Source organism: Myotis nattereri (genome assembly GCF_964212035.1).
Source record: "Myotis nattereri genome assembly, chromosome: 6".
NCBI classification, from domain to species: domain Eukaryota; kingdom Metazoa; phylum Chordata; class Mammalia; order Chiroptera; family Vespertilionidae; genus Myotis; species Myotis nattereri.
In genome coordinates this window covers 15,141,329-15,155,708 of record NC_138081.1, presented here as the reverse complement: position 1 = coordinate 15,155,708, position 14,380 = coordinate 15,141,329, and the positions used below count along the sequence as shown (strand labels likewise).

The 14,380-nt window shown below is 46.0% G+C and overlaps 1 protein-coding gene across 1 annotated transcript in view; it reads right to left on the bottom strand.

The window, feature by feature from the left end:
• Positions 1-14,380, bottom strand: part of BICRAL (BICRA like chromatin remodeling complex associated protein) — a gene marked incomplete at its 5' end in the record, with an annotated part of 38,475 nt that overhangs the window by 13,048 nt on the left and 11,047 nt on the right. The gene's annotated exons all lie outside the window — the stretch shown is intronic.

The window sequence follows — 14,380 nt, the reverse complement described above, 5'->3', positions numbered from 1 at the left end:
CATGTGCCAACCCCAGATGGACTGTCTACACCCACTTTCTTCTGTGCAGAGGGTCTAAAGTACATTTTACCCGCTTCATGTCAACATCAGGTGGCATGTAACTGGGAAATGTAAACTCAATCAAACATTGGCCTAAGAAATATTATTAGAAACATTAATCTGATATTTAAACTGTTGTGTGCATCTTTTCTATACATGAGGAAGATGAATTGGATGATTTTTTTAAAAACTTATTATTATTCTTAAATATATTTTTATTGATTTTAGAGAGGAAGGGAGATGGAGAGAGAGAAACATCAATGATGAGAGAGAATTATTGATGGGCTGCCTCCTGCACGCCCCCTACTGGGGATCGAGCCCGCAACCTGGGCATGTGCCCTTGACTAGTATCGAACCCAGGACCCTTCAGTCTGCAGGCCGACGCTCTATCCACTGAGCCAAACCAGCTAAGGCTGGATGATGTTTGAGGACTCCAAGTTCTTTTTCACTAAGAACATCTGTTACCTCTATAAAGCATTTAAGGTAAGACAATAAAGGGCTCTTAAACTACTTTCCACTTTTAATCCTCTATGTTACGCTACTTTCATCATGCCTCAGGTTTTCAGAGTTTTTTCTTCAGTTTTCTATTTTGTATAGTGGATTTAGAGTTCAGCCTAACCATCTCCACAGGCGCCTAAGTGCAATGTTCTCACCAACCGTTCACATGTGGGTGCTCATATACCCTGGCATCGCCTGACCAACTAAGCTCATGTTAGTTCTGTCCTTACAGCGTCGGAAACGGTCCCCTGGTTCATCCTGCCATTAGCAGGGCAGGGCAGACCTTACACCACTCTAGGGAGACAGACAGTAAGTTCTTAGCATGAAAACCCTGGGGGAAAATTCTCCAGTTTTCATGTATTTCCCCCAGAATGTCACCCCACACCCTCCCACCCCAGGGGATCTCTTCCCCAGCGGACACGTGCTGAGGAGAGGCCTGGGGCTCGCGGTGAGTGCAGGCCTCCTCACAAACGTTTCCGGGGGGGGGGGGGCGAGGGGCACTAAGGGCCACTCCCAGGAAGAAACAAAACACACAGAAGTTGGGACAGGCCAAGGCTATGCACGGGACTCTGAGATAACGAGATCAACAGAAAGATAGAGAAAGCAGAATCTATATGGACGGCAGTGTGGCCAGTGCACGACGTTTGGAATTCCACCAATACGCCTCGCTCACCGTTCACACGACACAGAAGAACACCATCCTGGCCGCTTCAGACCGCACACCTTTTGTTTTGAGAAAATGCTCTCCCTCTTATTTATCGGACATGACCTGGAATGACTCTTAGCTACTAAACAGTCAAATAAATCAAAATCCGTGCAGACGTTAAGGAGTAAAACTATAAAGAAAAGCAAGGGGAAAAAAGAGAAAAGCAAGGAAGAGATCTCCATGAAAGTCAGGAGAGGCACGCGGAAGAGGGTGTTTCTGGGGGTGGTGGTAATGTTTTATTTCTTGAGTGGCTAAATGGATGGGTATTTGCTCTATAATTATTTAACTGTACATTTATGTTTCATGCATTTTTTTTCTAAATGTGTTCTATTTCACAATACAGAAGAGTAAAAAGAAAAAAAGAAAAACAATCTAATGTAATGTCAACATTGGAAAATCTGCCATCATTTGAGGGTATAGGCACGGGCGTGTCTGACACCACGGCTGGGTCTGCAGAGGCGTGTCTCCTCTCAGCGCGTTTGGGCCCGTGTGTTCCAGCCCCCTGGTGGGCCCGTGTGTTCCAGCCCCCTGGTGGGCCCGTGTGTTCCAGCCCCCTGGTGGGCCCGTGTGTTCCAGCCCCCTGGTGGGCCCGTGTGGGTGCTGGGCATCGGCACCTGAGTTCTCAGCCTCTGCTGCCCGTGCTCCTCGCTGCGTCCCTTCCCTTGGGACTAGGACTGTCAATGTAACTGTCACGCTGTGGGGGCAGCGGGAGGTGGGTGGGGGGGTGGGCCAGGTGGAACCTGGCCTGGCGCCTACACTGGGGTCCCCTGACTCACCAGGTCTGCATGTTTGGAAAGATCCGCTCTGTCTCCAGAAGTGCACTGGTTGCTCCCAGTCCACTCACTGCTGGGCAGGACTTTTGCTGTCTGGTTCACTGTGGGATCCCAGCACCAGGACAGGCCTGCACCGCACGCAGTGAGCACCCAGAAAACAGTTGTTAAAGAACAATGAGCAAGGAGCATTCGAGAGCTTGCTCCCGGCCTATGCCATCAGATTGGCTCAAATAAACTCTTATAAAAACTCGTATCCATGCTCAGCCGGTGTGGCTCAGTGCTTGAGCGTTAACCTATAAACCAGGAGGTCACGGTTCAATTCCAGGTCAGGGCACATGCCCGGGTTGCGGGCTCAACTCCTAGTAGGGGGTGCGCAAGAGGCAGCTGATCAATGATTCTCATCGTTGATGTTTCTATCTCTCTCCCCTTCTCCCTCTCTCTCTGAAATTAATAAAAATATATTTTAAAAATCTTATAAAAATAAAAAATAAAAACAGTGAATGAGGCACACTGTCTCTGGGGTGTGCCTGTGCCTTCCCCTTCCCCCCATCCTCCCCCAGACACCTTACAGCTCCAGAGGTCCTCTTCTGCCTCTATAACTTATTTCCTGAGCCCGCCCTGCTGGCTCACTTTTTCTATGTCTGTGACTTTCTAAATAAACTTTCTCTTATAATTGGAAAAAAAAAGAGTGAATGAATTCCACTGCAGCAGAAGTCACAGGGCCTGCCTCTCCTCCCAGTCCAGCTCTCCTCTCCCCAGGAGCCATCAACTTTCTCCTATTCCAGTGATGGCGAGCCTATGACACGCGTGTCAGAGGTGACACGCGAACTCATTTTTTTGGTTGATTTTTCTTTGTTAAATGGCATTTAAGTATATAAAATAAATATCAAAAATATAAGTCTTTGTTTCACTATGGTTGCAAATATCAAAAAATTTGTATATGTGACACGGCACCAGAGTTAAGTTAGGGTTTTTCAAAATGCTGACACGCCGAGCTCAAAAGGTTCGCCATCACTGGCCTATTCCTATGCCCACAGATGAAAATCTTCCAGAAATAACATTTACCATTCTGTGGTTTTTACTGAACTCTGAGGGAAGACCTGCTCTTGGAATGTATTTTCTTCACAAATAGAGAAGCTACTTAAGGATATTTGGTTGTACTTGGCTCCAAGAACTCTGCTAATATCAATGTACAATTTTAACTCTTTAGACCCCATGAATTATCATGACACCATGAATCAGGATACTTAATATGGTAATTTCAATCTCTGTGGCACACTTTGAAAGAAGCCAATTACAGATCAGATGATCCAACTAAAAGTCTGGTCATCAATGCGTTCTTTAGACTGACTTGGGACCAACATGGGGAACTGTGGACAAAAAGGGTCCTGGAAAGTATCCTTGTAAGGTGCTCTGATCATAAATTCCTAAGTGGGCAGGTCATGATGGGCAGCCACCCCAGACTTAAAGCGTTTTAGTAAGAGGTTTGTCTTTGCTTTAAGTAAGCCCTGTCCATTGTTTTTATGCATCTAGGTTTACACACATTTGATATAAGCCAGAACCACCCTCAAGAGAGCACACAATCTTGTTAACGATCCTGTAATCCAGGCCCCGCCTCTCTTTCTCCCATCCTCATGTAATCTTTCTTATATTCCCCCTTAATCTCAGATGCATAAAAAAGCTGCAAAACTGTCATTTTGGGGGAGCATCTGAGATCTTGCTCCTGGCATATGTCCTCAGTTTGACTCAAACTCTTGTAAAAATTAAAAACAAATAAATAACAAATTAGCAAGATGTTATTTACCCAACAGCAGGCATTTGCTGAATGAGAGAAACCACTTGGTATCTGCCCAACCACACTCTCCCCTGGGAAATGCCCCACTGCCACGGAGCTGTGTCAGAGCCAGCGGTTAGAGGACACACAGACGAGTTACCTGACAGAGGGCGAAGAGCTAAAATCCAGGGAAGGAGCACCTTTTCTTCCATCTAAAAGTGCCAAGCCTGCCAGGGGAGCAGAGGGGCGTCTTTTTTTTTTTTTTTTTTAAATATATTTTATTGATTTTTTACAGAGAGGAAGGGAGAGGGATAGAGAGTTAGAAACATCAATGAGAGAGAAACATCGATCAGCTGCCTCCTGCACATCTCCTACTGGGGATGTGCCCACAACCAAGGTACATGCCCTTGACCGGAATCGAACCTAGGACCCTTCAGTCCGCAGGCCGACGCTCTATCCACTGAGCCAAACCGGTTTCGGCGAGGGGCGTCTTTTTTATGTTGGCACCTGGTACAGAGCAGCAGAGACCCTGCATGCCACCTACTCACGTCACCCACAGCCCTATCCTCTGCCAATCAAACTCTCTCCTGGGAATTTAGAATGGGTGGGGGGAGGGGGGAGGAGCAGTAAATACCCAAGCGCAGTGGTTCTTTTATGCAAGTTTATAGACTGGTTGGATCAAGATCACCTGGGGCGCTTCTGAAAGACAAAGTTTCTGGGTTCCGATCACAAAGATCGATTCAGAAGTCCACTGTGGGGCTTAGGCTTTTAGGCGTGTAAAAGGCGCTCCAGGTGGTGTGAATGCTTTGCTGAGTTCTGAAACCACTGCGCTTGTAGTCTCAGTTACATGCTGGGTAGTAACGTAAAGCTGGCCTGGTGGCCATGTCGGTCCAGCTGAAGAGTGGGAGAGAGCAGGGACGGACAGATAAGCGGCCACACTATCTCGAGGAGGCCGAGGGAGCAGCATGGACTGGCTTCCGACCCTTAGAAGGGGCTGCACTCTACTAGTATTTTCTGGACATTCCCCTTGTTTTGCGAAATGTGTTAGGGTGAGTTTTTTTTTTATTTTATATTATTTTATTTATTATCTTATTTTATTATTTTATTATTCTATTTTATTTTTATTTTATTGTTTAAAGTATTACAAATAGTAGTACATATGTCTCATTTTTTTTTCCCCATTGACCTTCCCCCGGCCTCCCCTAACTCCCGGCACATGCCCTCACCCCCCACCCCAGTGTCTTGCGTCCATAGGTTAAGCTTATAAGCATGCATACAAGTCCTTTGGTTGATCTCTGACCTCCCCAGCCTTCCTGCTATAGTTTGACAGTCTATTTTATTGTTTTTGGGGGGTGAGTTTCTGATAGTTGCAACCCAAAGTACCATGACTGAGACATCTGGGTATCAACTGTACATACAGTGCTGTGGCAGCCACAGAGAGGTGGCTGAAGAATACCAAACTCAGATTTTGTCCTCTCAAAGTTTACCATCCATAGAAGATATAAACAAGTGAAAGAATATTCCGTGTTCATGGATTGGTAGAATCAACATCATTAAAATGTCCATACTACCCAAGGCAATCTACAGATTCAATGCAATCCCTATTAAAATACCAACAGCATATTTCACAGATCTAGAACTAATACTACAAAAATTTATTTGGAACCAAAAAAGACCCCGAATAGCTGCAGCAATCTAGAGAAAGAAGAACAAAGTTGGAGGAATCACAATGCCAAAAATCAAGTTATACTACAAAGCCACTATAATCAAAACAGCCTGGTACTGGCACAGGAACAGACATATAGCTCAATGGAACAGAACAGAGACCCCAGAAATCAACCCAAGCCATTACACTCAATACTTAACAAAGGAGGCAAGAACATACAATGGAGTAAAAAAGCCTCCTCAATAAATAGTTTTGGGATAATTGGACAAATAAATGCAAAAAAATGAAACTAGACCACCAACTTACACCATACACAAAAATAAACTCAAAATGGATAAAAGCCTTAAACGTAAGTCGGGAAACCATAAAAATCCCAGAAGAAACTATAGGCAGCAAAATACCAGACATCTCTTGGAGCAATATGTTTAGGATACAACTCCTAGGGCAAAGGAAACGAAGAAAAAATAAACAAATGGGACTATCTATAATAATAAAAGGGTAATATGCTAATTATACCGTTCATCCTTCCTGAGGAAGCCAGGGCCGGAGGGAAGCAGCCCGGGTCCTGGGTGCCTGCCGGCGGCCTGAGGAGGGAAGCCTGGGTCCCGGGTGCCGGAGGGAAGCCGGTGCCAGCAGCTGGAGGAAGAAAGGCCTACTCTTGCATGAATTTTCGTACATCGGGCCTCTAGTATAAAAATAAAAAGCTTCTGCCCTAGCTGGTTTGGCTCAGTGGATAGAGTGTTGGCCTGAGGACTGAAGGGTTCCAGGTTCGATTCTGGTCAAGGGCACCTGTCCGGTTGCAGGCTTGATCCCCAGTGTAGGGCGTGCAGGAGGCAGCCGATCAATGATTCTCTCTCATCATTGATGTTTCTATCTCTCCCTCTCCCTTCCTCTCTGAAATCAATTAATAATAAAATAAATAAATGAATAACTTATGCACAGTAAAAGAAACCATCAACAAAACGAAAAGGGAGTCCACGGTATGAGAACATATTTGGCAATGATAGATCTGATAAAGGGTTAATATCCAAAATATATAAGTGACTCATATAACTTAACAGGAGGAAAACAAACAATCCAATCAAAAAATGGGCAAAAGACCTAAATAAACACTTATCTGCCCTAACTATTTTGGCTCAGTGGATAGAGCGTCGGCCTGCGGACTGAGAGGTCCCAGGTTCGATTCCGGTCAAGGGCATGTACCTTGGTTGCGGGCACATACCCAGTAGGGAGTGTGCAGGAGGCAGCTGATCGGTGTTTCTCTCTCATCGATGTTTCTGACTCTCTATCCCTCTCCCTTCCTCTCTGTAAAAAATCAATAAAATATATTAAAAAAATAAATAAACACTTATCCAAAGTGGACATACAGATGGCCAAGAGGCATATGAAAAAATGCTCAAAGTCACTGATCATCTGAGATATGCAAATTAAAACGACAATGAAGTATCACCTCACACCTGCCAGAATGGCTACCATCAACCACTCAACAAATGACAAGTGCTCACGAGGATGTGGAGAAAAGGGAACCCTCGGGGAGAACCAAGATGGCGGCATAGGTTAACGCCGGAGTTTGCTGCTTTGAACAACTACTTCAAAAGTGAAACTAAAAGACGGAACGGACATCACCCAAAACCACTGGAACGCTGGCTGAATGGAAGTCCTACAACTAGGAGGAAAGAGAAACGCATACGGACACTCAGAGGAGGCGCAGTGCTGAAGTCAAATTCTGAGGTGCGGAGTGCGCGGAGCGGGCTGGCGGCGGAGGGCGCGGTTGGCGTTTTCAATCGGGAGGGAGTCGCAGACTCTGAGCTCCAGATCCGGGCGAGTCTTTAGGGACCCAGACTCAAACGGGAGAAGCGGGACTGCCTGGCTTCGGTCAGAGCGAGTGCAGCTTTCTCTCCGAGCTTTGCAGCGGGTGCTGGGACTCAGAGAGGCAGAGCCCCTGGGGACAGGACTGAGAGCCGCCATAACTGCTCTCTCCGGCCCACCCTGTTGATCCTGTGCGACCCGCCCCGCCCAAGCCCTGCACAGAGGCATTTGCCGGATAGCCTCAGGCAAACGCCAGATTAGCACCTCCCTAGAGGACAGAAGTTCTCTCACTGCTGACACAGCTGATTCTCATAGCCACTTGGCCTGGAGGTCAAACCCTCCCTGGAATTAGCTACAACAATCAAGATTTAACTATAAGACCACGAACAAAGACCACTAGGGGGTGCACCAAGGAAGCATAACAAAATGCGGAGACAAAGAAACAGGACAAAATTGTCAATGGAAGATCTAGAGTTCAGAACCACACTTTTAAGGTCTCTCAAGAACTGTTTAGAAGCCGCCGATAAACTTAATGAGATCTACAAGAAAACTAATGAGACCCTCGATGTTATATTGGGGAACCAACTAGAAATTAAGCATACACTGACTGAAATAAAGAATATTATACAGACTCCCGACAGCAGACCAGAGGAGCGCAAGAATCAAGTCAATGATTTGAAATGCGAGGAAGCAAAAAACACCCAACCGGAAAAGCAAAATGAAGAAAGAATCCAAAAATGCGAGGATAGTGTAAGGAGCCTCTGGGACAGCTTCAGGCGTACCAACATCAGAATTATAGGGGTGCCAGAAGATGAGAGAGAGCAAGATATTGAAAACCTATTTGAAGAAATAATGACAGAAAACTTCCCTCACCTGATGAAAGAAATGGACTTACAGGTCCAAGAAGCGCGGAGAACCCCAAACAAAAGGAATCCAAAGAGGACCACACCAAGACACATCATAATTAAAATGCCAAGAGCAAAAGACAAAGAGAGAATCTTAAAAACAGCAAGAGAAAGAAACTCAGTTACCTACAAGGGAATACCCATACGACTGTCAGCTGATTTCTCAACAGAAACTTTGCAGGCCAGAAGGGAGTGGCAAGAAATATTCAAAGTGATGAATACCAAGAACCTACAACCAAGATTACTTTATCCAGCAAAGCTATCATTCAGAATTGAAGGTCAGATAAAGAACTTCACAGATAAGGAAAAGCTAAAGGAGTTCATCACCACCAAACCAGGATTATATGAAATGCTGAAGGGTATCCTTTAAGAAGAGGAAGAGGAAGAAAAAGGTAAAGATACAAATTATGAACAACAAATATGCATCTATCAACAAGTGAATCTAAGAATCAAGTGAATAAATAATCTGATGAACAGAATGAACTGGTGATTATAATAGAATCAGGGACATAGAAAGGGAATGGACTGACTATTCTTGGGGGGGAAAGGGGTGTGGGAGATGCGGGAAGAGACTGGACAAAAATCGTGCACCTATGGATGAGGACAGTGGGTGGGGAGTGAGGGCGGAGGGTGGGGTGGGAACTGGGAGGAGGGGAGTTATGGGGGGGAAAAAGAGGAACAAATGTAATAATCTGAACAATAAAGATTTAATTAAAAAAAAAAAAAGAAAAAGAAAAGGGAACCCTCTTACCCTGCTGGTGGGAATGCCAATGGTGCAGCCACTATAGAAAACAGTATGGAGTTTCCTCAAAAAATTAAATATGAAACTTCCATTTGACCCAGTGATCCCACTTCTAGAAATATATCTTAAGAATCCAGAAACACTAATCAAAAATAACGTATGCACCCCCTATGTTCATAGCAGCACAATTTACAATACTAAGACCTGGAAAGAGCCCAAGTGCCCATCAGTAGGTGAGTGGATAAAAAAGCTGTGGTACATTTGTATCATGAAATACTATGCAGCATTAAAAAAGAAGAATCTCTTACCCTTTGAGACAGCATGGAGGGACCTGGAGAGTATCATGCTAAGTGAAATAAATCAGTCAGAGAAAGATAAATATTACATGATGGCACTCATGTGGAATCTAAGTAAAGTAAACTGATGAACGGAGTGGATCCAGAGACATGGAAGCATGGAACAGAGTGTGGAATCTCGGAGGGAAGGGGGGGGGAGGGTGGGTAGGTGGGAGGTAATCAACCAAAGACCTTGTATGCATATATTTATAACCCATGGACGCAGACAGTGGGATGGTGAGGGCCTGGGGCAGGGGGGTATGGGGGACAATGGGGGGAAAAGGGGGAACATATGTAATACTTACAACAATAAAGGTTAAAAAAAAAAAGAAGTTTACCCTCCAGAAAACACCCAGGCCCACAGAACGCATTGGATCAGTGCCCAGTAATTATGGTCCCACCTCAACTGGGCCCTCCTTCCTGCCCAGCAACCCTTTCTTTCCCCAGCTAGCTCCTTGGCTCATTCTCCACTGAACGCTATTCCATTATTTTCAAACCTGTAAGCCGGGTGAGAACTCATTTAACTTTCAAAGATACAACCTTTCCTGCACTGGCTTTCATCCTTCCCTTCTCTAGTTACAATGGAAGAGGCATCCCCTTTTTCTACAAAGAATCCCACCAGTGCTCTCGAATTCACGTCCTTCTCCTCCGTCTGCTTTGAAGAAAACTCAAGCCTTTCCCGTTTCTTAAAAAAATAATTCCTGTGACCCCACACATCCTTGTAGCTACTGCTGTCTGTTACCTTCATTTTCTGAAAGTTGTCTGTTCTCATCACCACACCTCCCGCTCTCTCCTCGGTCTATTGCAATGAGCTTCTGCACCTAGCTCTCCATGAAACAAGCCTCCCCAAGGTCAGCTACTGCCTCCGCGTTGCTAAACCCGTCAGCAACGTCTCGGTCCTGACCTCCACTGACTTCTCAGGGACTCCGTGGGCCTCTCTCCTACCTGCAACGCTCTCCTTCCTCAGCTTCCAAAATGCTGAATCCTGTTCGTTTCACTCCTCCTCCTGGAACCGTCGGAGCCTCACCTGTGGACGCCCCTTTCTGTGTCCATCCCCTACACGTCGAGGTGCTTTGGGTTCTTTCCCAGCGCTTTTTCTTCTCTGCTTCCACGCTCTCCCTGACCCATTTCATTCACTTCCACTGCTCTGATGACAACTTACATGCTGATGGATCCCACGTCAGCCCCTGTCTTGGTTGGATGCTTTGGTATATAAAGCCTTTAACCATAAAACTTTGTTGTCTTACAGGTACCTCGGACTTGACAAACATCCTAAACTCCTAGCTTCCCTTCAAACCACACCTGCGCTCTATCCCCGTGAACCTTGTCCCCGGCAGGACCCTGTGTGCCATCCTTGCTCCTCACTACAGCCAATCAAGTGGAAGCGCTGTCTAGCCCAGCTCAAGTCCATTCCCTCCTCACCCCTCTCCTGCCACTGGGCGGGGCCGGGTCTTCACGAGTTCATGCTGATTATGACACTGGCTCCTCAAGGTGGCAGACGGGGTCCTGGATGACGGGGCACCTCACCGGAACAGGTTCTCCTTCCCGCCTCTGTAGGACCATGGGCTCCTCGCCAGGCTTTGCACTTGCAGTTCCCACCACCTTCACTCAGGCCCTCTCTGGCTGGACAGCCTTCACTCAGGCCCTCTCTGGCTGGATAAGTCTTCCTTCTCCCTTAGAAGGTCTCCGTCAAAAACCAGTCTCGAGGGAGCCTTTCCCAAGCATCTCACTTTTAGAGGCTCCTTTCCAGGGCCTGGCACACCGACCACTTCTACCAGAGGCTGCAATCCTGGCTGGCTGCGGGCGTATCTGTCTGCTTCCCGCCCTGCACGAGATCAGTGTCCCTGGGACGGGCCCAGGGCTGGCATGGCCCGCACTGACTGACTGTTGGATGGCTGACTCAATGAAGGACACATTTAGCACAGCAAGCAATTAGGCACCTAGTGGGCAGGACAAACAAAAAGTATGGAGAAGAAATCAAGGGAAGACAAGACGGGAAAAGGCTGTATTCTCCCAGGGGCTTTGGGTGGGGCCGGAAGGAGGGGAAGCACTTGGACCTGTTGGGAAAGGACGTTCCAGGAATGCCCATCAGCAGGGCCAGAGGCTCACAATGAGTCTGGGTTATTCAGGGCATAATGGGGTCAGCCGGCCTAGCCTGGAGGGTTTCCGACTGCAGAACCTTACCGGCCAGGCGGGCAGAGGTTTGTGCTTTCTCCTGTGGCAACAGGAAGCTCCCGGATGATTTGGTTCAGGTCACCACACAAACGTTTTAGGAAGATTAATGTGGTGGAAATCCGGCCTTCCAGAGAGCGCAGGCAGATTAATCACCCGGACAATTGTCACAGCTGTCTACCTGGGTTATGAATGGGCCTTGGGAAGCGTGGAGCCCAGGGGCTCTCTCCCCTCTCCCGGTGGCACTTGAGAATCACTTGGGGAGCTTTTGAAAAATGCCGATGCCTAGAGCCCTTTCTCCAGACCGTTTAAATCAGAATTTATGGCAGTGAAGCCCAGGAAACCACATTTTTAAAAAGCTCCCTGGGGTGATTCTGTTGCACAGCTAGGGTTCCTCATTTTCAAGGACAGAAATCTAGGGCTCAGAGAACTAAGTAACTTAGACCACAAACCAGTCAGTGGCAAAGCAGGACCTTCAAGTGAGTGCTGACTCCTAGTCCAACTCTTGTTTCTTCCAATATATTGCAGGCCCTTCTCTCTTTTTTTTAATTTTTAAAGTTTTTATTGTTGTTTTTTGTTTTTTTTTTAGAGAGAGAGAAAGAGAGAGAGAGAAGAAGCGAGAGGAAGAGAGAGAGAGAGAGAGAAACATTAATGTGAGAGCTGAACATCGATCGGCTGCCTCCCATACATCCCCTACCGGGGATCAGGCCTGCAACCCTGACTGGGAATCAAACCAGCAACCTTTCGGCGCACAGGACAATGCCCAACCCACTGAGCCACACCGGCCAGGGCTATTGCAGTTCCTCTTAAAGTCTAGCTCAGGGTATGAATGTAGAAAAGGAGATAAATGGAAAGCAGTACAGTCTAGAACAGTGGTCGGCAAACCACATGCGGCTCTTTGGCTCCTTGAGTGTGGCTCTTCCACAAAATACCACGTGCGGGCGCACATGTACAGTACGACTGAAACTTCATGGCCCATGCGCAGAAGTCGGTTTTCGGCCTGGGTGAGTCTATTAAGAAGTGAAATTAGAAGAAGTGGGGGGTGTTGGTCAGTTGGGCGCAGGCGGCGAGAGTTGGGAGGGGTCGACCTCAGCGAACGTACCTCAATCAGATTGAGGACATTTTTAGCAAAAGCCAGCTTAGGAGTACCCTAATTAAGTTAATAACAATGTACCTACCTATATAGTTTAGGTTTAAAAAATGTGACCCTCAAAAGAAATTTCAATCATCGTACTGTTGATAGTTGGCTCTGTTGACTAATGAGTTTGCCAACCACTGGTATAGAACATCAATTTTCAACTGGTGTGCCACCGCCACACTAAACATCTATGTAGTCAGGGGCACTGAGCTCTTTTCCCTTAGATTGTCAAATAAAAAAATGACAACAGCTAACACAAAAATAGTGTGAATGAATCAAAATTATACGTATTTTTTTGTCAGAATAGCAAAAAATATATTTTTTGGTGTGCTGCAGAATTGCAGCAGTTAGTTTATGTGTGCATGAGATGAAAAAGGTTGGAAATCGCCGGTATAGACAGCGAGCAGGTAAAGTCTGCCTTTACAAGCACGCTCTGAACCTCCATCGCCTTGACTGTGAAATGGAAACAATAGGGTAACCCCAAGGTAAGGATTAGAAATATGTGTAGCCCCTGACACTACCTGTTGTTAATAACATGAGATTAACCAAAGAATTTATATGCATATATGCATGACCCATGGACACAGACAATAGCGCAGGGAAGGCCTGGCGGTGGCAGAAGGGCGGGGTGGAGAGGGTCAATGAGGGGGAGAAGGGGACATCTGTAACACTTTCTACAATAAAGGTAAATTTAAAAAGGTAAAAGCAATTGTTACAACCCCAAAACAAGGAGATAACGCCTATGCTCACACACAGAATAATATGATCATGGCTTTCATTATTATTGGAAAGGGTGGACATGAGACATTCAAAGAAAAACTTGTAGGATTTGGAAACTTATTAAAGGTGTAGAAGGGGAGGGAAAACAGGACACCTAGATTTTGAAGTCTGGTTCCACAGTAGGCGAGGCAGGCTGAGCTGGGGGAGGAAGGGAGTTAGGGAGGGGCAGGCGGGGCTGCAGACTTAGTTGTGGTCACTCCCAGCCATCAGTACCCACAGCATGGCAGGTACTACTCACAAGGAATTTAAAACCCACTAAATCATTTTGTGATCTAAGGAGATTTGGACTTAAAATAATTTGTTTACTTTGTCAATCTTCTCCTTTAATCACGGACTTTCGCATATTAATCCATTTACAAGAAAGTTTAAATCCTGGAAATTACTCTCTGCATTAAGAGATTTAAGTTCTCAGGGATCCCTGGAGAAATGCTGAGGCAAGGTAATCACAAGACAGGCCTACATCTTGTGTCACAAAGTGCTCACAGGAGATGGGGACATGTCAAAAGCAGAGCAGCTGGGTTATGCAGGCCCCCACTGATCACATTTGGCACAACTTCAACCTCAAAAAGAACAGTGAAAGCAACAGAGCACAACACATTAAGTACAAAAGAACATATGATCTTTTAGAGATATACAATAAGTATTACAGATAAACTTACAGGTCTGCACCAGATCCAATATAACACTGGGCAGGGGAACGTGAGTGGGGTAAGGGCAGCACAAGAGTAGTCGGTAAGCATTGAGCTGACTGAGCGTGGGGCTCATCACACTATTTTGTCTACTTTTATCCATGTTTAAAATTCCCCATAATAGAAAGTTTTCAAATGATGGGGGAAAGTCCCTTGTGTCACTAAAAGAAATCAAAAACAAACAAACAAAACTGGAGGGAAAGAAAAAGCTCTGTTTTATGGGAAAATGCCCCATCCAGTAACGTAGCTAGGATAGCATGATTAGAAAACCATTTTGCAACCACTAATGTAATGTTTGGGTGAGGATCGTCAAAGGAGTCTCAAATCACTGGGTGAGAGGCTGGGGAACAGGAC